We start from the raw sequence: 21,163 nt of genomic DNA on the forward strand, positions 1-21,163 counted from the left end.
GAAGACCAAAGCAAGACATCGTTCATTACACCCTTTGGGGCATATTGCTATAAATCAATGCCTTTTGGGCTAAAAATGCAGGGGCAACATATCAAAGAGCAATTCAAACTTGCTTGGAGAGTCAAGTTGGAAGAAATGCAGAAGCATATATTGATGATGTAGTAATCAAGACAAAAGAACCCAGATCACTGATAGAAGACCTCAAGGAGACTTTCAAGAATCTAAAAGCATGGTAGTGGAAGCTAAACCCCACAAAGTGTGTTTTTGGGGTACCATCAGGACAACTACTCAGATTTCTAGTCAGTAACCGAGGAATTAAAGCAAGTACAAAGCAGGTTAAAGCCATCATGGATATGAAACCTCCAAAGAAAGTTAAAGACATACAGAAGCTTACAGGATGCATGGCAGCACTCAACAGATTCATCTCCCAACTAGGAGAAAAAGTGCTATATTTCTTCAAATTATTGAAAAAGGCTGGAAATTTTGATTGGACAGAAGAGGCAGAAGAAGCATTCCAAAAGTTAAAAGAATACTTGGCATCATCACCAGTAATGACACCACAAAAAGACAAAGAGGATATGATGCTATATATTACAGCAACCAAGAATGTTGTCAGCACAGCAATTGTGGTTGAGAGAGAAGAACCCAGACATGTATACAAAATGCAAAGACCAGTCTATTACATAAGCGAAGTACTAACAGAATCAAAAGTGAGATACCCACACGTGCAAAAACTACTTTATGCAGTGTTGATATCATCAAGAAAGCTGAGACATTATTTCCATGAACACAAGATTACAGTGGTAACCAATTTTCCACTTCAAGACATTCTACGCAACAAAGATGCAACAGGTCGGATATCAAAATGGGCAGTAGAACTCGGTGCTCTCAACCTAGACTTCAAACCAAGAACAGCAATCAAATCTCAAGCATTATCCGACTTCATTGCTGAATGGATAGAAATCAGTCAAAAAGAACCCGAACCAATACTTGATCATTGGAAAATGTATTTTGACGGTTCCCTAAAGTTAGGAGGAGCTAGAGCAGGAGTACTATTCATATCACTAGAAGGGAGACAGTTAAAATATGTGCTACAAATACTTTGGCAGGCAACTAACAATGAGGCAGAATACAAAGCATTAATACACAGTCTAAGAGTTGCAAGCTCGCTTGGGATCAAAAGACTACTTGTCTACGGTGATTCAGCTGTAGTAATCAATCAAGTCAACAAGGATTGGGATTGTACAAAAGATAATATGGATGCGTACTGTGCAGAAGTCAGAAAATTGGAGAAAATTTTCCAAGGGCTCGAAATCCATCATGTACTAAGAGATTCCAACGTTGCAGCAGATGTGCTAGCCAAATTAGAATCAGATAGAGCAAAAGTACCACCCGGTATATTTGTGGAAGAACTCATAGCCCCATCCATCAAACAACTCAGAAACATAGAAAAAGAGGAGACAACAGATCCAATGGAAATAGATCAAGCAGAAGAACCAGACCAGTCAAGACAAATCATGGTCATACAAAGTGATTGGAGACAAACATACATTGATTTTATCAAAGAGAAGAAACTACCCGAAGACAAAGCAGAAGCAACCCAGGTTGTACGAAGAAGCAAAAACTACGTTCTGGTGGGGGATAAACTATACAAAAGAGCAGCATCATCAGGAATACTGCTTAAATGTGTTTCGACAGATAAAGGAAAGGAAATCTTAGATGAAATCCACTCATGATGCTGTGGAAATCATGCAGCCTCTAGGACACTAGTCGGCAAAGCATTCAGAACCGGTTTCTATTGGCCAACAGCACTCAAAGATGCAGAAGAGCTCGTCAGAACATGCAAGAATTGCTAAATGTTTGCTAGGCAATCACATGTGCCAGCTCACAACTTAATATGCATACCGCCAGCTTGGCCGTTCTCATGCTGGGGGCTGGATCAAGTCGGACCACTCAAAAAAGCAAAAGGAGGCTTCGAATACATATTTGTGGCAATCGACAAATTTACAAAGTGGATTGAATACAAACCTTTGGTCAAATACAGTGCAGAAAAGGCAGTGGAATTCATACAGGACATCATGCATAGGTTCGGCATGCCCAACAGAATAATCACAGATCTTGGTTCACCATTTACAGCAAGAGAATTCCAATACTGGGCAAGAGATTGTGGGATAGAAATCGACTTTGCATCAGTAGCACACCCGTAGGCCAATGGACAAGTCGAAAGAGCAAATGGACTCATATTACAAGGTTTAAAACCAAGATTATATGAAGATTTGAAAGATTATGGTGGAAAATGGATCGACGAATTACCAAAAGTAGTATGGGGTCTAAGAACCTAGATCAGCAGAGCAACTGGATACTCACTGTTCTTTCTGGTCTACGGATCAGAGGCAGTACTACCAGTCGACTTAATATGGCTATCTCCAAGAATAGAACAATATGAAGAAGGCGAAGCAGAAGAAACAAGGCGGTTAGAAATTGATTCAATAGAAGAAATAAGAGACAGTGCAATCATACAAAATGCAAGATATCAGCAAGGGTTACGAAGACATTATGACAAAAGTACTCAACCCCGATCACTAAAGCCAGGGGACTCAGTACTATGACTAATCCAGAAGAAAGATGGATGACACAAACTACTTAGTCCATGGGAAGAACCCTTCATCGTGAAGACAGCAATAGGACCCAGCACATATGAGTTGATGACTCCAGATGAAATACCTGTAAAGAACACTTGGTATATCAGCCAGCTCAAAAGATTCTATAATTAAGTACAACAAATTGTACTCAAGTTTCAAGAGAAATAAAACAGAAATTATTCAAGAAGAACAGCTTCAAATATAAGCCCTGTCCAATGGACAGAACCAACCCATAATCAGGTTGGGGAAAAAGGGGCTTCCCTGTTAACAGCCAACCCGGAAACAGTTGTGCTACACGGGCAATCTTGTCACTCAACCATATGGAGATGGTCTGACTGACGACCAATGGCCAAATAGCTTCTTGGGTAAGGAGACCCAAGCTAGCATTTGTCACTCTACCATAAAGAGATGGTACGACTGATAGCCCTGTCCAACGGACAAAACCAACCCATAATCAGGTTGGGGAAAAAGGGGCAGCCCTGCAAACAGCTCAACCCGGAAACGGTTGTTGCTATACGGGTGCAATCGCTTACCCCAAGAGCTGGTACGATTGCTTACTTACCCTGCAAACAACCAACCCAGAAACGGTTGTGCTATACGGGTCCGGTCGCCTACCCCAAGAGTGGTACGATCGAATACTTCGCCCAAGAAGCGGGACAAGCACTCCAACAACTCGGTCGCCTACCCCAAGAGTGGTACGATCGAATACTTCGCCCAAGAAGCAGCACAAGCACTCCAACAACTCGGTCGCCTACCCCAAGAGTGGTACGATCGACTACTTCGCCCAAGAAGCGGCACAAGCACTTCAACAACTCGGTCGCCTACCCCAAGAGTGGTACGATCGACTACTTTGCCCAAAAAGTGGCACAAGCACTCCAATAGCTCGGTCGCCTACCCTAAGAGTGGTACGATCAACTACTTCGCCCAGAGAGGGACACAAGCACTCCAACAACTCGGTCGCCTACCCCAAGAGCAGCACGATCGACTACGTTGCCCAAGGAGGGGCACAAACACTCCAACAACTCGATCGTCTACCCCAAGAGTGGTACAATCGACTACTTCACCCAAAGAGCGGCACAAACACTCCAAACAACTCGGTCGCCGACCCAAAGAGCGGTACGATCGACTACTTCGCCCAAGGAGCGATCTACAGTACAAATCGGTTGATTACCCCAAGAAAAGTATAATCAACTCCATCAACTCTACTACATCACAAGAAGAAACAAGCTATGGCAAAGCAGAAAAAGCCACAAGGAAAGACAGGACGAAGCCTGCTCGCATCTTAAAAATTCAGAGACAAAGTATATTACAAGGACATCAAAAGAAGTGTCTTGAAAACTCAGCCATTACAGAAGCTTCAGTAATCTGCTCAAAAGGAGCATCAGGGGCAATAACCTGGACATACGAAACCACATTGTTGATGCATCGGTAAAAGCCACCCTTCACAAAATCATAAAACTAGGAAAAAAGCACCGGTAATCCCTGCTCGGCAAAGACCTGAAGGAATAAGAAGAAGTTCCTAGAAATCCACCATGAAGTACTCAGAGGCTTATCAATCTCAAGATCGCCGATCCTAAGTCTTTTCAGTACTAGCAAGAACATGAAGTCTGACAAAACAACAATTTATACCAAGTTGTTTGCACGAGAGCCAGACAAAGCACTCGAAAACAATTTGTCAGGACAAAGATCTACAAATACCGAGTTGTTTGCACAAGAGCCAGATAAAGCACTTGAAGATAGTCTCTCAAGACGACATTCTACACATACCGAGTTGTTTACATGGCGCAAACGAAAGCTAGACAAAGCACTCCACCTATCAAAGAGTCATTTCACGACAAATGGAAACAACTCGTCTACTCAAAGCTACAGATACGTACCATGAAGCAACTGCTCAGAAGAAATCCTGATCACTCACACAATTCGTCTGACGAATAAGTAAAGCAGAGACATCCACACAGAGAAACAAAAGAAGCCACATCAAAAGAAAAGGAAAAGAGAAATTGGGGAAACAAAGTTTATGATGATCATAGAAGAACACGACTACTACATACATCAAATCACCAAGATAAATCTACGACCGGACAATCTGCCCTTCGATATCCTTTATGCCAACATCAAAGTGAAGGCTAAAGACAACACATCCAGCCATCATCAGTTCCTCGCCGGAGACCCGCTACCCACAGATTCGACATCATCGTCATCTTCGACAGCAAGGGCGCCCCAGTCGACTTCGTCTTTGGCGGCGAGCGCCTCCCAATCAACCTCATCTTCACTATCACTACTAAGGATGATCAAATCCGCCCTTGTCAAAGTAGCGTTAGCAGCAGAGAGGGGGACAAGAGTGACCACAGGAGCAACCAAGGGATCCTCCTTCTGTAGAGGGACAACCAGCGCTGATATCCCAACAAGGGGAGCCTTCCCCACCACCGGAGGGGCTGGTAATGAAGGCGATGACGAAGACCTTCCACTCGACGACTCCGTCACGGCCGACTCGGAGAGCGAACAAGCGAAGAACGCGACACCTTACGGACACTCTGCCTATGGATGAACTTCTTCTTCGTCATTGTGGCTATGGCGAAACAATTGCGGAGTGGCCAGTTAAATAGAGACCAAATCGCCATCCCAGGCAGTTCAACAGCCTCCTCGAGATAAGGATGGAGTTAAAACTTTCCTCATAAAAGGTTAAGTGCGGAGTTAATTCCTTCATCAAAACCAATATGGTGATTCGGCTTCTACCGTCAACCACGCGACGATCCATTTACTGACACAGCTAAAATGACGGAAGGCACAAATCTACACAATGGTATGATCCAACGGGCAGATTTCAGACTTATCCATCAGCACCACGGTAGAGCTATCATATTAGCTACAAAAAGAACTCGCCAACCATGAAGCAACGAAGGTTTACCTCATAGAGAACACAAAGAACCTGGCACTTACAGAAAGAACTCGAGAATCTCATAAACAGCAGGGACAGTACGGCAGAAAAATGAATGACAACTCTGAAGACAAGATTCTTTCCATTACAAATGGCTTCAAAAATAGAAGATTACACATCTTACAAGACCCAATGAACTCGGCACTACGACAAGCAAGGTAGCAAAAAGGAGCCTGGACACAAGTAGGCTCTGGAACGACTACGTGCTCTAATTTGCTACTCGATAGAACAAACCGCGCTCGGCTACACTGTTTTCTTCAAAGGACGGACGTAGTGCATCCAAGGCAGAAATCAGCAGCACGGTGGGACAACATAGACCAAGGGAAGTTGGTAGGCATCTGTCTACCCAAGCCCGACATGATGCAGGATTAGGTGTTGATCTGCACCGGATAGCCTCAAGATAGACTGCGACGATCAACCCAGAACTACCGGATGAAGGAACGAAGCCCACATCACAAGACTTCCTCCAACTACCACCACGTACTTCCAAGTACAATGCCGCTGCAGGATTAGTCTACCTCTAATCCCTATCACAAGACTTCCTCCAGCTACGACAAGACGCACAGGAACTACAAGATACGCCCGGGGGCTGCTCTACTTCACAAACTACCATATTCATGACTATGAAGGTTTCAACAAAATGTTCAATGGATGAAAACAAGCACCCCGGGAGGGTATTTATAGATCGAAGGAGCGGCGCACATGGACTAGGAGTACCAACGAAACAAGCCTTACAAAGGACACAGTAAAAAGACAGGACTCAATAAAAGAGAACTCTGGCGTGAAAGAACGGCACTCAAGGACAAGCATATCTAAGAGAATATTCCACAAGCAACAATACAACCCATGAAGACATCCATTGAATTCTCCAACAACCAGAATGACAACAGCAATAAGTAATCGAACAAACAACTCAGAGACGTATGAAGGATCACATACAAAATTACAATGTCAAAGGGTTACAGTCGAAAAAGAACTCGGATAGAGAAAAATTATACATCTCATTGATCGAAGACAAATACAAAGGTTACAGACGGCCAAACAGGACCGGATAAACTCAGACATAAGATAGAGACAAGATTCTTAAATATTGCAACAAGGAACCCAGTGGCGGCAGCAGCGGCAGCCCGGACGTAGAAGAACAGATAGAGCAACATGTTCATTACCAAGCAAGCATAAGCCCGGGGGCTGCTCAACCTCACACACCAGCATATCTACGAATGAAGAAAGAATTGAAGAAGAATTTTCCTACTCAAGGCAGAACCACAACCAATAAAGAAGGTATTTATAGCAAACCAGAGGTAAACAAGGCTAAAGATCACAAGAAAGAGAGAGGAAAAGAACAAAAGAGCAAAGCTACAAAGGCGAATAGTTCCCAAAAGCAAGATTCCTAACAAAACGTAAAAGAAGACGCTCACTCATGGCTATACAAGACCCATCCATGACCAGCAAAAGACAAAGATCAAAGGAGTACAAATCAAGACCCTTCTTCTAGCTTCTTTTCAACAGAAAAGAACCCGGAGAAGGCTCGGGGGCTGCAAGTACCTACCATAGAAAACATATTTTCAAATTTTTTGACCCTCTAGCTTTTTGTACCAAAAAACAGAAGGCTCGGGGGCTACACTCAATGAGTGCAATTTTTGCAAAATTGTAGTCGCTGCACTCAAAGGAAAAAGAACCCGGAGGACATCAAGCAAAAGTGCACATCAGCCAAAAGAAGAATCAAAGAAGACCATCTCAAGATTTTACTTCAAGAAGAACCCGGATCAAGACTACAATAACTCGGCCCTTGAAGCTCAATCATGAAATGCTCGGGGGCTTATCGATGGGGAACCCTATGACTCCCCCCATAGACCATACTGCAGGAAGGTAGGCCTTGGTAATAAGGCCTACAGCCCAATCGCCAAGAAGAATGTGGAGCAAAGCAACGTGCAAAACCGAAACTCCAACTCAAACTATACAAGGAAAGCCATCCGAAGCGTAGCTTAGGACTCTAACCTTGTATCCGAATAGGACACAAACAACGCCTCTCAGCGCCTGGACTATAAAGGGCTGGTGAGGGTACCCATTGTAAGAGGAGAACGCATACCCAATACTCAAAGCAATACAATGCAAATAGGCTAACACCAAAACTGGACGTAAGGTTATTACTCGACCAAGTCGAGGGTCTGAACCAGAATAAATCGTGAGTCTCTTTGCGTAACCGCCGAATTCCGCTATTTGCCAAAGCCCGAACAACTGTCCTGGGTACCCCCGTGGTAGGCTATCGATGATAAAACATCGACAGGTACCCAAACTTGCTTGAGTCCTTGAAGGTCAGTCACTAAGCTCTTTGGTACCCAAATGACTTTCTTCTTTGAGCCCATCCATGGTTTACCAATGAACTTAGCCTTTACACCATTTGCACCCTTGGTAAGTACATAGAAAGAATCAAACTTAATGGAGGATACATTAGCTTGTGACTTCATGTTCATGCACTTTTGCTCTACATGACCAACTTGCTTGCAACTAGTGCAAAATCGACCATTGTTCTTCACAAAACTAGTTTTATGAGGAGCAAAGGCCGCCTTGCCTTTCTTGGGGGTATAGCCCAATCCCTCTTTGTAGAGAGAAGCTCTTTGGCTACCCAAGCACATAAGCAAGCGGTCCTCACCACCATAGGCCTTAGCCAAAACGTGAGTGAGCTTGTTGACCTCCTTCTTGAGGTTCTCATTCTCAACCATTAGTGAGGCATCACAAGTGAAACTATCACTACTAGATGAGGTGGAAGTAGAAGTACTATAAGAAGGGTTAGTGGGAGCAACAATGATAGGCATAGATAATGATTTATCAATTATATCACAAGTTAAGCCTATATTGCAAGTTTCAACATGCTTCTTTTTATTTTGCTCAAGTAAAGAGGAATGAGCCTTTTCAAGCTTTTTGTGAGCCTTGCCAAGCTTCTCATGGGCTTTCTCTAGCCTCTCATGAGTTGCTTTAAGCTCATCAAGGGCTTGCTTAAGGGCTTTTACCTCCTTATTCAAGCTCTTGCATTCCCTTCTCTTAATGTCAAAGTGTTCTTTAGCATCTTCTAGCATGTCATATAATTCATCTTTAGTAGGTTCATCATCATCACTATCACTATTATTTTCATTATCATGTTCATCATCACAAGTTATACCTTAGTGGCCTTAGCCATGAAGCATGATGGAGTGTCGAAGAGAGAAGGCTCCTCGTTGATAGCAATGCTTGCAAGTGCCTTCTTCTTGGTGGTCTTGTCATCATCACTATCATCATCATCACTTGAGGAAGCATCACTATCCCAAGTGACCACATATGAACCACCCTTCTTCTTCTTAAAGGTCATATTGTCCTTCTTCTCTTTCTTTTCCTTCTTGTCCTTCTTCTTGTTCTTCTTGTTGTCATCATCATTGTCGCTATTGTATGGACATTGAGCAACAAGATGATCTTTGCTTCCACACTTGAAGCACCTTCTTGATTCTTCTGTGTTCTTGGATGAAGACTTATTTATTCTAGCACGGTAGCCCTTCTTCATCATGAATTTGCCAAATTTCTTTACAAAGAGAGCCATCTTCTCATCATCGTCATCATCCCATGAACTATCATCTTCACTTGATGTTTCTTGCCTTGCCTTGCCCTTGGATGATGTGGCTTTAAATGCCACACTCTTCTTCTTCTCATCTTTCATCTCCTTCTTTTCTTTCTCCTCATCATCATCTCTATATGTATCATCGGTCATTATATCTCCCAACACTTGGTTTGGTGTCATAGTGTTCAAACCACTCCTCACTAGAATAGTGACTAATGTGGCAAATCTTGAAGGTAAGCATCTTAAGAACTTGTGGGAGAAGTCCTTGTCCTTCACCTCTTCTCCAAGTGCTTTGAGATCATTGACAAGCACTTGAAGCCTATGAAACATCTCTAGCACATTCTCATCCTCCATCTTGAAGCTTGCAAACTTCTCTTTGAGAATATATGCCTTTGCACCCTTCATGGCTTGAGTGCCCTCAAATGATTCTTCTAGCTTCTTCCAAGCTTCATGAGCCATCTCAATATTCTTGATTTGCTCAAATGCTCTCTCATCAATTGCATCATAAATAACACTTAGAGCAATGTCATTGTTTTGGATAAGCACTTCTTCGGCCATGGTAGGATTCTCTGGATCATCAATCTCAATTTTGGTTTCTACCACCTTTCACACATTTCTATTGATTGACTTGATATGTGTGGTCATCTTTGACTTCCAATAAGGATAATTTATACCATTAAATTGGGGTGGCTTCTTTGTGTTGTTGATTTGAGCCATTTTTACACTGAAGGTTGTTAAGCCTTAAATCACGGTGACCTCGGCTCTGATACCACTTGAAAGGTCCTAATGGCCAGACGGGGGGTGAATAGCCTAATAAAAATTTCTACAACGACACTTAGCAAACCGGTTAGACAATTATGAGGCGAAGCAAGTGTTGCGCTAGCCTACCAAACATACAAGCCACCTACCACAATTCTAGTTGATATAGTTTCTATCCACACAATAGCTATGTCACTACACTAAGTTAGTGTGCTCTCAAAGGCTAACTAAAGAGCCACACTAACCAAACTAATAAGCTCTCACAACTAGCTACACTAAAGAGCTTGACAACTAGTTTGCGGTAATATAAAGAGAGTGAGCAAGATAGTTATGCCGCCGTGTCGATGAGTGAACCAATCAATCACAAGAATCAATATCAATGAAGACCAATCACCTCGGAATCAAATGATGAACACAATGATTTTTTATGGAGGTTCACTTGCTTGCCGGCAAGCTACTCCTCGTTGTGGCGATTCACTCACTTGGAGGTTCACGCGCTAATCGGCATCACACGCCAAACCCTTAATAGGGTGCCACATAACCAACACAAGATGAGGATCACACAAGCCACGAGCAATCCACTAGAGTACATTTTGGCTCTCCACCGAGAAAAGGTCAAGAACCCCTCACAATCACCACGATCGGAGCCGGAGAAAATCACCACCCTCCGCTCGACGATCCTCGCTGCTCTAAGCCATCTAGGTGGCGGCAACCATGAAGACTAACAAGCTAATCCTGCAGCGAAACACGAACACCAAGTGCCTTAAGATGCAAATACTCAAGCAATGCACTTAGATTCTCTCCCAATCTCACAAAGATGATGAATCTATGATGGAGATGAGTGGGAGGGCTTTGGCTAAGCTCACAAGGTTGCTATGTCAATGCAAATGGCCCAGAGGGTGAGCTTGAGCCGGCCATAGGGCTTAAATAGAAGCCCCCACGAAATAAAGCCGTTGTACCCCTTCACTGGGCACAACACGGGGTGACCGGACGCTCCGATCATATTGACCGGATGCTGGACCTCAGCATCTAGTCACGCGAAGTGTGCCACATGTCCCCTCTCTTCAAATGTTGATCGCTCGATCTCAACGATCAAGTGATGACCAGACGCAGCAGCTCAAAGTTACCGGACGCTGAACCCCAGCGTTCGGTCATTTCCAGTAAGCATCCAGAGACAACTTTTCACGATCGGACGTGTCTGGTCATGCTCGACCGGACACACCCAGCGTCCGATCACACGGTGACTCTCCTATGCGCTGCCACGTTAGTAGGACCGGACGCACCCCTCCAGCGTCTGGTCACTAAGTGACCCAGCGTCCGGTTAGTGACTGACGCCAGCGTCTTCATGCTTCACCTAACCGAACACACCGGTCCTACCAAGACCAGCGTCCGGTCACTTCCAGTGACCTCCGTCTTTTCTATCTAGGGCGCCAGTGGCATCATCGGACTATCCGCACTCTACGGGCGGACATTCCATCGGTGAAGTTTCTAACCTTTGCTCAAATGTGCCAACCACCGAGTGTATCACCTTGTGCACATGTGTTAGCGTATTTTCATAAACATTTTCAAGGGTGTTAGCACCCCACTAGATCCTAAATGCATATGCAATGAGTTAGAGCATCTAGTGGCACTTTGATAACTGCATTTCGATACGAGTTTCACCCCTCTTAATAGTATGGCTATCGATCCTAAATTTTATAACACTCACTAAGTGTCTTGATCACCAAAACAAAATGACTCCTACCATTTATACCTTTTCCTTGAGCCTTTTGTTTTTCTCTTTCTTCTTTTCAAGTCCAAGCACTTGATCATCACCATGGCATCACCATCATCATGTCATGATCTTCATTTGCTTCACCACTTGGAATGTGCTACCTATCTTATGATCACTTGATAAACTAGGTTAGCACTTAGGGTTCCATCAAGTCACCAAAACCAAACTAGAGCTTTCAGCCCTGTCGTCGCCCGCGCCTCCTCCGTCGGCTACAGCCCGCTCCATCGCAGAAGGCCACCGCCCACCGTCCCCCGCGTGCTGGTCACCTTCCTCGCTCTCGCATCCACTCCCTCAGCCGCCCTTGTTGCCCCAGAGCTTCCTCCACGCGCACCGGTTGTGAGGGCGGCCCCTGCTTCTCCCTGGCGTCTCCGTCGACCGGTGGACCACCAGTGGCCGAGTCTGGCGGTGCCCACACGCAACCCCCCACTGGCTCCCTTAGCTCCTAGTGACGCCACCAGCCCCTAGTGATGCCACCCCCTCCCTCTACGAGCCATCTCAGGTATTTTTTTCTTTAGTTTTTTTAATTGAGTTAGTTTAGATAATGTAGTTATTTATTTTATATAGTTTTGTAGTTTGGCAAAGCTTTTTTTGTTTTTTAGTGATTTAGTGATGTAATTTAGTTAGCTAATTTAGGTAGATATTTATTTAGATAATTTAAATAGATAGTTAGATAGTTAGGTATTTTAGTTATATAGGTAGTACTTGTAGTAGATGTAGTTAGATAGATAGGTGGTTTAGATTAGATACTTATTTATTTAGGTAGAGAGTCGGAAACTTTTATATGTATGTAATTTAGTTATACCCATATTAGTTAAACCCGTAATAATGTTGGTGTTGTGCATACCAACTAGATTGACAACGTAGTCACCCTGTATCATGGAGGAAGTGTGGAGGAAGACAAGTTTGGGAATGTCAGTGTTGTTGGAATGCAAAGGGTGCCAGTGATATTCGATGACTGGCCATTGTGTTTCTGAGTTGTTTGGTAGGGCTCGTGATGAGCTTAAATGCAATTCAAATGAAGATGCCATCTTAGTTGAGGGGATACTTCACCATGGCAGGTCAGGGACAATTTTGAGGCGGTTGGTCCCAATTGCATCAGAGGCTCAATGTGACAAATATGTCAAAACTGTCGTGAAGAATGAGTTTCAATGTTTGGATTTGGTTGTGCAGAAGTTGTCCAATGATCCCACCCCTCATGGGTATTCACCCCCTAATGGTCATTCACCCCCTCATGGGATGTCGCTAGCACCAGAGAATCCGGTACCCACTGAGCCTCTGTTACCCAACCGTGAGGTGGATGTGGAAGATGTGGTTGTGGTGCCCGATGCTCAATTTGCCCCGAATGAGGTTGGTATATGTCCTGGTGTCCATGCAGAATGTGGGACTAATGATGTTGTTGGTGCCCCTCAGGAGATCCCTTTGACCCAGAATCATCCTAATAAGTGATTTAGTAACACTTTTGCTTTCTTTATTCTTTGTTCATTCCATTCCTTTGTCTCAATGCTATCCATATTTGTGCTTTAAATGCAGGAGACAATCCTGATAATGATGGTTGTGCTCCTGTTCCTCCATCAACCAATGTGGACCCAAGGTTTATGGCCTCCAACAGTGTAGATGTTGATATTGCGGATGATGAGGAGCCTTATGGCACAGCAAGGGCCGTTGATTCTGATGATGACCGCCTAGTTGCAGCTTTAAGCGAACAAGAAATGGAGCTCATCAGACTCTTGTGTCCTGATCATGATCCACTAGTTCATGAATTCAGTGACCTTAGTCATTCTCAACATGCTTATGGAGAAGGAAGAGATGACAAGCTGCTAGAGGCTCCTGAGGCAGATGACAACGTGGAAATTCATAAGGGCATGGTCTTCAAGGACTTGCCCACCTTAAGAAGGTGGCTACAAGAATATTCTATGAGACATAAGAGACCATTCAAGGTGAGGCACTCCTATATGGAGCATCATTACATGGTGGTGTGCGAGATGGCAGATTGCAATTGGAGGGTCTATGCTTGCAAATAGAAGGCCACAGGGAAATCCAAGATCACCAAAATTGTAGGTCCATACACTTGTGCCCAGATAGATCTAAAATAGAAGCATAGACAGTTGACCTCTACCCTCATTGCTAGAAAGTTATACACAACTTTGAAGGGTCAGCCCAACTTGAAGGTCAAGACAACTATGGAGATGACTAAGGAGATATTTAAGTATGACATAAAGTATGGGAAAGCATGGAGGGCAAAGCAACGGTCCTAGAAGATGATATATGGGGACTGGGAGGAGGGGTACGAGCAGTTGCCTGCAATGTTCAATGCAATGAAAGCAGCAAATCCAGGCATACATTACATGTATATCCCGAAGCAGAATGAATGGAAGGACGGGAGACATATATTCTTTCGTGCATTCTGGTGCTTTCCCCAGTGCGTTGAGGCCTTCAGGCACTGTCATCCAGTGTTATCCATTGATGGTACTTTTCTGCTTGGCAAGTACATGGGCATACTTTTGGTAGCCATTTCGTGTGACGCAGACAACGCATTGGTTCCTTTGGCTTTCCCTTTAGTGGAGAGGGAGAACAAAGATAGCTAGAGGTGGTTCATGTGGCTTGTTAGGATACATGTCGTTGGCCCTTATAGGGAGGTTGGTGTCATATCTAATAGACACCAAGGCATACTCTATGCCGTACAGGAGCAGATTTCGGGGTATGTACCTTTGCACCACCGTTGGTGCACTCGACACCTTGCCGAGAATTTGCTTTGGAAGGATGGTATGAAGGACAACTTTCCTCTATTCGAGGAGGTTGCTCACATGCTTGAGGTGCCGTTCTCCGAGGAGAAGTTGGAGTAGCTAAAAATGGCAACAAACACAGAAGGTAGGCAGTGGCTAAGAGGATTGATGAGAGAACCTGAGAAATGGACAAGAGCCTATGACGATGGTGGATGGAGGTATGAGTTTCAGACTAGCAACATGGTGGAGTCATTTAATAGTGTACTCAAGGGTATACGTGCCATGCCCGTTAGTGCCATTGTATCATTCACCTTTTATAGGCTAGTTGCATGGTTTAACGAGAGACACGCGCAAGCAATGGCACTATAGAGTAATAATCAGAAATGGGCACCTAAACCTAAGAAGCATCTTGACAAGGCAAAGGAAAGGGCTGCCACACATGATGTCGATTACTTTGACCACAACACCGGCAAGTACCAGGTCATAGAAAGGGGTGGTACAACGTCCGATGGTGAGGTTCGGCCATCAAGGAGTTATATTGTGGTACTTAGTAATTTCTCATGCAGATGTGGGAAAACCAGGCAGTACCACTTTCCTTGTTCTCATTATGTTGCAGCATCTCAGCATCGCAACTTTGCCTATGAGACCCAGATACCGTGGGAGTTCAGTGTTGTCAGCCTTGTACAGACTTGGTCTCCCCATTTTGAGCCTTTCCTAGACGAGGGTCAGTGGCCACCTTACACTAGGCCGAAATACATTGCGGATCCAGGTACACGTTGGGACAAACATGGAACCCAGAAGAGGACGAGGCACAAGATGGTCATGCACCAGGTTTCCGATAGAACGAGGCGAGGGAGAGCAACCCCTTTTCTTACTAACCCTGAGCAGAACCAATGTGGCAAATGTGGTAGACTTGGGCATAATTCACATACATACCATTGGCCGCTTAGTTAGGTGAAAATAACTAATGTTTCACATGCATGTTTACTAGTACCAAAAAGTTATTTATTTGTTCATATAAAACAAATCTGTACTTTCTCATTATATTTTGTAGGATGGAGCCGTTCCACCTGCTGGAGCCGTACTGAGAGGAGAACCGCCGAGGATGACTCACCGTGGAGGGGGAGGTAACGACCTTACTTTCTGCTTGTTATTTTTCCTCTGCATACGTACTAGTGTTCACGAATTAATCTAATAATTTCTATTCTTTGCAGGAACTGTACCCTCTTCATCCTCGAACCCACGATAAGTTCGAGGACATGCAGTACGACGATGGGTACACTCCTATCCTTGAGAGGGCTGGACTTGATGTTGTATCATTCCAGGTTCATCATGGGTTGCCTGCCTTCAACCCCACGGCGATCTCAGCTCTAGTCGACAGGTACCATAAGTATGAACCGATTCACTTCCATTTATGTTTTCAGTTGTCGATGTGCATATAACCATAGTACTTCTTTCTTGTTTTGTAGATGGAGGCCGGAGACTCACGGCTTCCACCTACCTTGCGGTGAGATGACTGTTACTCTTTAGGACACATAGAAGTTCCTGGGTGTCCGTATAAGTGGCTGCCTAGTTATCGGCCACTGCACTGCTGCTGGTTGGAGAGGTAGAGTGGAGCTCTTCCTTGGAAGAGAGCTTCCTCCAGAGACACCGGGTACCCACTCCTCTAGAGTACTCATTAGTTGGCTGAGGCAGAACTTTGGTCAGTGTCCTGATCATGCAGACGAGCAGACAATTACCTACTACTGCAGGCATGGATCATGCACCTTTTTGGTTATGTTTTGTTCCCCGACAGGATGGTAGACACCGCATCATGGATGTACCTACCCTGTCTTACTGACTGGCACACGGCAGGGGGCTACAGCTGGGGTTCCATAGTGCTAGGGTACTTGTACCAGCAGCTTTGCGAGGCGTGCCGCCGAAGTTTGCTGAACTCTTCATTAGGAGGATGTGTTTACCTGCTTTAGCTTTGGATGTGGTCTCGTCTATCGATCGGTCGGCCCAAAGTTCTTGATCCACATCCCTGGTTCAAGGTGCATGGCCTTCGACGTCGACCGATGTATGCCTACCTTTGGGACCAGGTTAAGGGTCCCTTCGCCCGGAGTAAACACGCCTACATCGAGTTCGTGAACGAGCTCGACGCACTCACACCAGGGCTAGTGAGTTAGCTGCATTTCACATACTAATATGTTTTTCTGATGTAAGCACTACTTGACTAAAGAATCAAATGTAGGTTAATTGAGAGCGGTACGACGATGAACAGTATGAGCACATTGGGTTCAGCATCATGTGCAAGATGGACGAAGACATGTACCTGATGTGGTGCCCGTTGATCTATTTCTACGCGGTTGAGTTCCACCTGCCACACCGGGTTGCACGCCAATTTGGATTGAGGCAGGAGTGGCCCATGGAGCCATTCTCGATGTCAATAGACTTGCATAAGTAAGCGTCTTTAAACTATTGTATACTTTATTAAATATTATGACGTGCACACATGCCAAGTTCTGAATATAGTAAATGAGGTCACTGTCTTTTCTGGCGGCACTGATGGTCCAAATTGGGGACTACTCTGCAATTTTCTCAGCAGCCTGTACAACACTTGTTATCTGCTTGTGCTCTCACAGTTTCAGCATGTGAGATGTTCAATGTTTGCACCTGTAGCTCAAGTTTGGTTTTGTAGTTCTGAATTTGTTATGCAAAGAGATCAGTGAAAAAATATCTGCATGATAGATTTTGAGTAGAGCATAGTGTCATACTCTACAAACTTTGATAGTTAGCAGCGGTTACAAGGATGACGAATAGGACGACAACAACAATGATGTCGTTCACAGGAGGCACTCTGTAATGATCCATATTGCACCTACCCTAATCACACGAACAAGGGTCCTCCGCCGCCACCACCAACAATCGGAGGATACTGTGGAGAAGGTCCAACACAATTTGCTATGTGGCCACACTACTAGGACAAACCAATCTTTTTAACGGACCACATCTATGTGTTTGTTTTTTTGGTTTAATCACCTAAGGCATGTTAGGGTTAGTCAAGGAAATATGTACCCTTGTTTGGCACATGTTCTCACATGCTATTTCATATGCTTGTTGTTTACTTTAATTACCTAAGACATGTTAGGTTTAGTCCAGGACCTCTGTACCCTAGTTTGGTACATGTTATCACATGCCATTTCATGTGTTGTGTGTGTTAAATTAGGTAATCCACTATTTCGTTACGTTTTATTTGCACTTTGTGAGCTCGTTTCACTACCTATGCAATATTAAACTCAATATTATGACAACAAATAATAAAACCAACAACACTATGAAAGGTCCAATAATAGAGCACATTAATCAACATAACAACATTTGAAGTACATGATGACAAACTAAATAACACAGAACATGCCCTAGGTATGTCCATACTTAAAGTGCATTACATGACAACACAATGCAAAGTCCAAGATTAGACAACATTGTTCATGAATAAACTATAGAACTAGCAAGTCATGAAGACTACTGAGTGCAATGAGGCCACTTTCCCTTCCTCTGGGCATTGGGATTCTCCTCCGTCGCTGCCTTCGCTCGGAGTGCACGCTCAAGTTTCCTCTCCCTCTCCTCCCTATATGAAGCAACATGCTTCCTTTCCTCCTCTTCCTTGTGCTCCTTTTCTAGAGCCTCCTCTCTGCGTCTCTTCTCCGTCATCTCCTTGTCCTCTGCCTCCCACCGTAACAGTTTCTGCATCCACTCCTTGTCTTCCGCTTTGATCTCAGTGTCGATCCACTGCTCAAAATCATAGGGCGGTGGAGGGGTCTGCAACAAATGCAATTGTTACAAAACAAATAAATCATGCAAGACTTCATTTGACACAAAATAAATATTAAACAACATCAATTTCTCACCATCTTGTTAATGCGGCGCTGACAAAGTGTAGGCTCAAACGCAAAATTGGCACACATCCAATACCTCTGCCTATACATGTCCTCTTCATCGGACTTGGCTACCTTGCAAGGATCGCCGTAAAAGCACATGGGCACTGGAACACCACTAGGCAGAGGCAACGGGTCGAAGGCATTTTCGATCATCCGGCCATAACTACAATTGAACAAAATTTGTTCTAAGAACCGAAAGCAATGAACATTAAACCCTAAACCTAGGATTTTTCTATTTGTTGCGCATAAATGAAAACATAATATAACATGATAATAAGAGATTACCTTGGCTTACTAGCTTTACCACGCCTTGGCATCCTACCGTTAGATAATACAAAAAATAAAAAATCACTTCAAACATTAGGTAATAGCGTATCTAGGGTTGCAAAATAGACGTAATATATACCAAATCAATGCGTAAAAATGATAAGGGGAGAGAGGATACCTTACTCGCGAAGATGTATGGATCAAATCTAAGTATCCATGGTCAAATTCGTCGATTCAAGAGATTGGGCGGGTTAGGGAGAGGAAGAAACTGAGAGGGAGGAGGAAGAAATGAGAGCAGCCTCGGCAAGGGAAACTTGGTCGTGGGTTTTAAATCCATGCTCGACGCCAGAATACATGGCGTCGAGCTCAGCGCCAAGATCTGTGGCGCCGAGCTCGGCGCCATGTATTCTGGCGCCGAGGTACCGGGTACCGGCCACGTCAATGACACCTAGGATGCCCTGCTATGCACGGCCAGGCACCTCGGAGCCAAGATGTGTGGCGCTGAGATGTGTTGCCTCGACGCCATAAGTCCTAGCGTCGACCCCCAGGGTCCAAAGATGAGTTTACGTCTTCCAGGGGCCAAACGTAAATTTTCTTCGAAAAAAAGGTCAAATTATAAAAAATTGGGTGAGAAAGACGATGATCCAAACCATTACTTTGGGTCTTATGGGCCGTGGCTTTGGGCTGGCACACCTCATATGACCATATGGGCTTTAGTTTAGATATTCTTTGCCGTAGTCGTAGACTGTACTGTCATCTGCAGCTGCAGTCCACCCTTTCCTTTCCCTATCACATCTACGCTTCATGTTTCTAATCGCAAATCCAAAGTGTTGTGCCGAACTGCTTGCCCCTGCAGTCTTCTGCTAGCCTGCCTGATTCAACTTGCTAGACAGTCCATGATGACGTGACACACGTGAGCTGAGTTCACGGCCGCCCATCGCCAGTGGAGAATAAGGGCGTGTTTGGAAGCGTGGCCCAATAGCCCGGCTGCGTCTCTGCGCTGCAAGTCCCGTGTTTAGTGCTCTTGGCCCGCTCTAGAGCCCGGCCCGTCTGATGTAAAAAGCGCTCTTTCTCTCCTGGCCTAGCGGAAACGACTTCCCCCTCCGTTTTTCTGCGGCCCGGCCAGCAGCAGCGCTCACGCGGCTCGCAGCAGCCCTCAGCGCGGATGGAATCACCTCCGCCGCTTCCCCTTACCCCGTGCGCGCCTCGGCTCCTCCACGGCCTGCGATGGCGGCGTCCATGGCGTCGCACCCCCTTCCCCCACGCGCGCCTCGGCTCCTTCGCGAGTCACGACCGCGATGGCGGCATCCATGGTGTCGCCACCCCTTCCCCCCGCTCGCCTCGGCGCCTCTGCGACCACGATGGCGGCGTCCATGGCGTCGCTGCGGAGGCGGACGGTGCTGGAGACCGTGGCCGTGTACCACCACCAGCAGCGGGCCAGGCGGAAGCTGCGCAAGAGCCTCACCGCCACGGTTGACAGCGAAGCTACCTCCCTGCGTGCGCCCGGAGCCCAAGGCCGACGCTACAGCGCGGTCCGCCTCGAGCGCGAGATCGACCACTCCGGCCACGCACCGGCACCGGCGGCGGCCGCGTGAGCGCACGCCTGGTGCCGCAGCCCGGCCGGCGCGGCAAGCAGCACGGCGGCGACGTGGAGCGGCGTGGCCTGGCGACATGGCTCGGTGACCGTGGTTGGGGCAGCGTCGGGGAGATGGTGGTGTCCGTGGCCGTGGCCATCTTCGTCACCATCCTGGTGCTCCTCCTCGCGGACCTCATCTGCGCGCACCTACAGCGCCGTCGGCTCCGCGCCGAGGCGTCCCGGTCGAAGCTCGGCCTGGCCCTGGCAACGACGTCCCCGGCGCGCGGCCACGGCCACGGCCACGACAGCGGCACGCGAGGCGCTCGCCGGCACACCACCCTCTCCCTCCCCATCTTCTTCCTCCTGGCCTGCAATGGCGCCGGAGAAGGGCAGCGGCTCCTTGGCCGAGGTGGGTGAGTCCGCGTTCCCCATGCCGCTCGCCCTGCACGTGTTCGATGAAATGGCAATTTTTTTTTTTGGGTGGGGGTAATGTTACCACGTTCTGAGTCCAAGGTCACTGCATTCATCTGTACATGCAAAACAAACACGAATCTAGTTCGACTCTGCTGGGCCACATTTCTAAATAGGAGCACTTGCACCATTTGGACCGGAGTCTGGCTGGCCATGGCCAGGCCAGCAGGTGCAGAACACGCCCTAAGTTTGCGGATCACAGTCGATCGATCCCACAACAGAGTTTTTTTATGAAAGATCCTGCAACACAGTAGGGCTACGTTCATCTGAAACTCTTTTTTCTATTGTCATTTATTCAATTTGTTTCATCAATTAATTTGTCAAGTGTTTGGCTTAATAACTTAATAATAGTATGTTACATTGAGGTGTTGATCTTAAGAAGATTAAGAAATTATTTTAGAAAAAAATAGACAAATACAGCGGGGCGGTCATTCAGAGCCAAACCAAATATAGCCTTTTATTTTTTTTTATTTTTTTCATACCTTAAATTTTCAGAATTGC

The 21,163-nt window shown here is 45.6% G+C and overlaps 1 pseudogene; it reads left to right on the plus strand.

Moving 5' to 3' along the window:
- Positions 1-13,201: 13,201 nt before the first annotated feature.
- Positions 13,202-15,674, plus strand: LOC136526377 (uncharacterized; annotated as a pseudogene).
- Positions 15,675-21,163: the final 5,489 nt, after the last annotated feature.

Source organism: Miscanthus floridulus, chromosome 19, assembly GCF_019320115.1.
Source record: "Miscanthus floridulus cultivar M001 chromosome 19, ASM1932011v1, whole genome shotgun sequence".
Classification (NCBI taxonomy): domain Eukaryota; kingdom Viridiplantae; phylum Streptophyta; class Magnoliopsida; order Poales; family Poaceae; genus Miscanthus; species Miscanthus floridulus.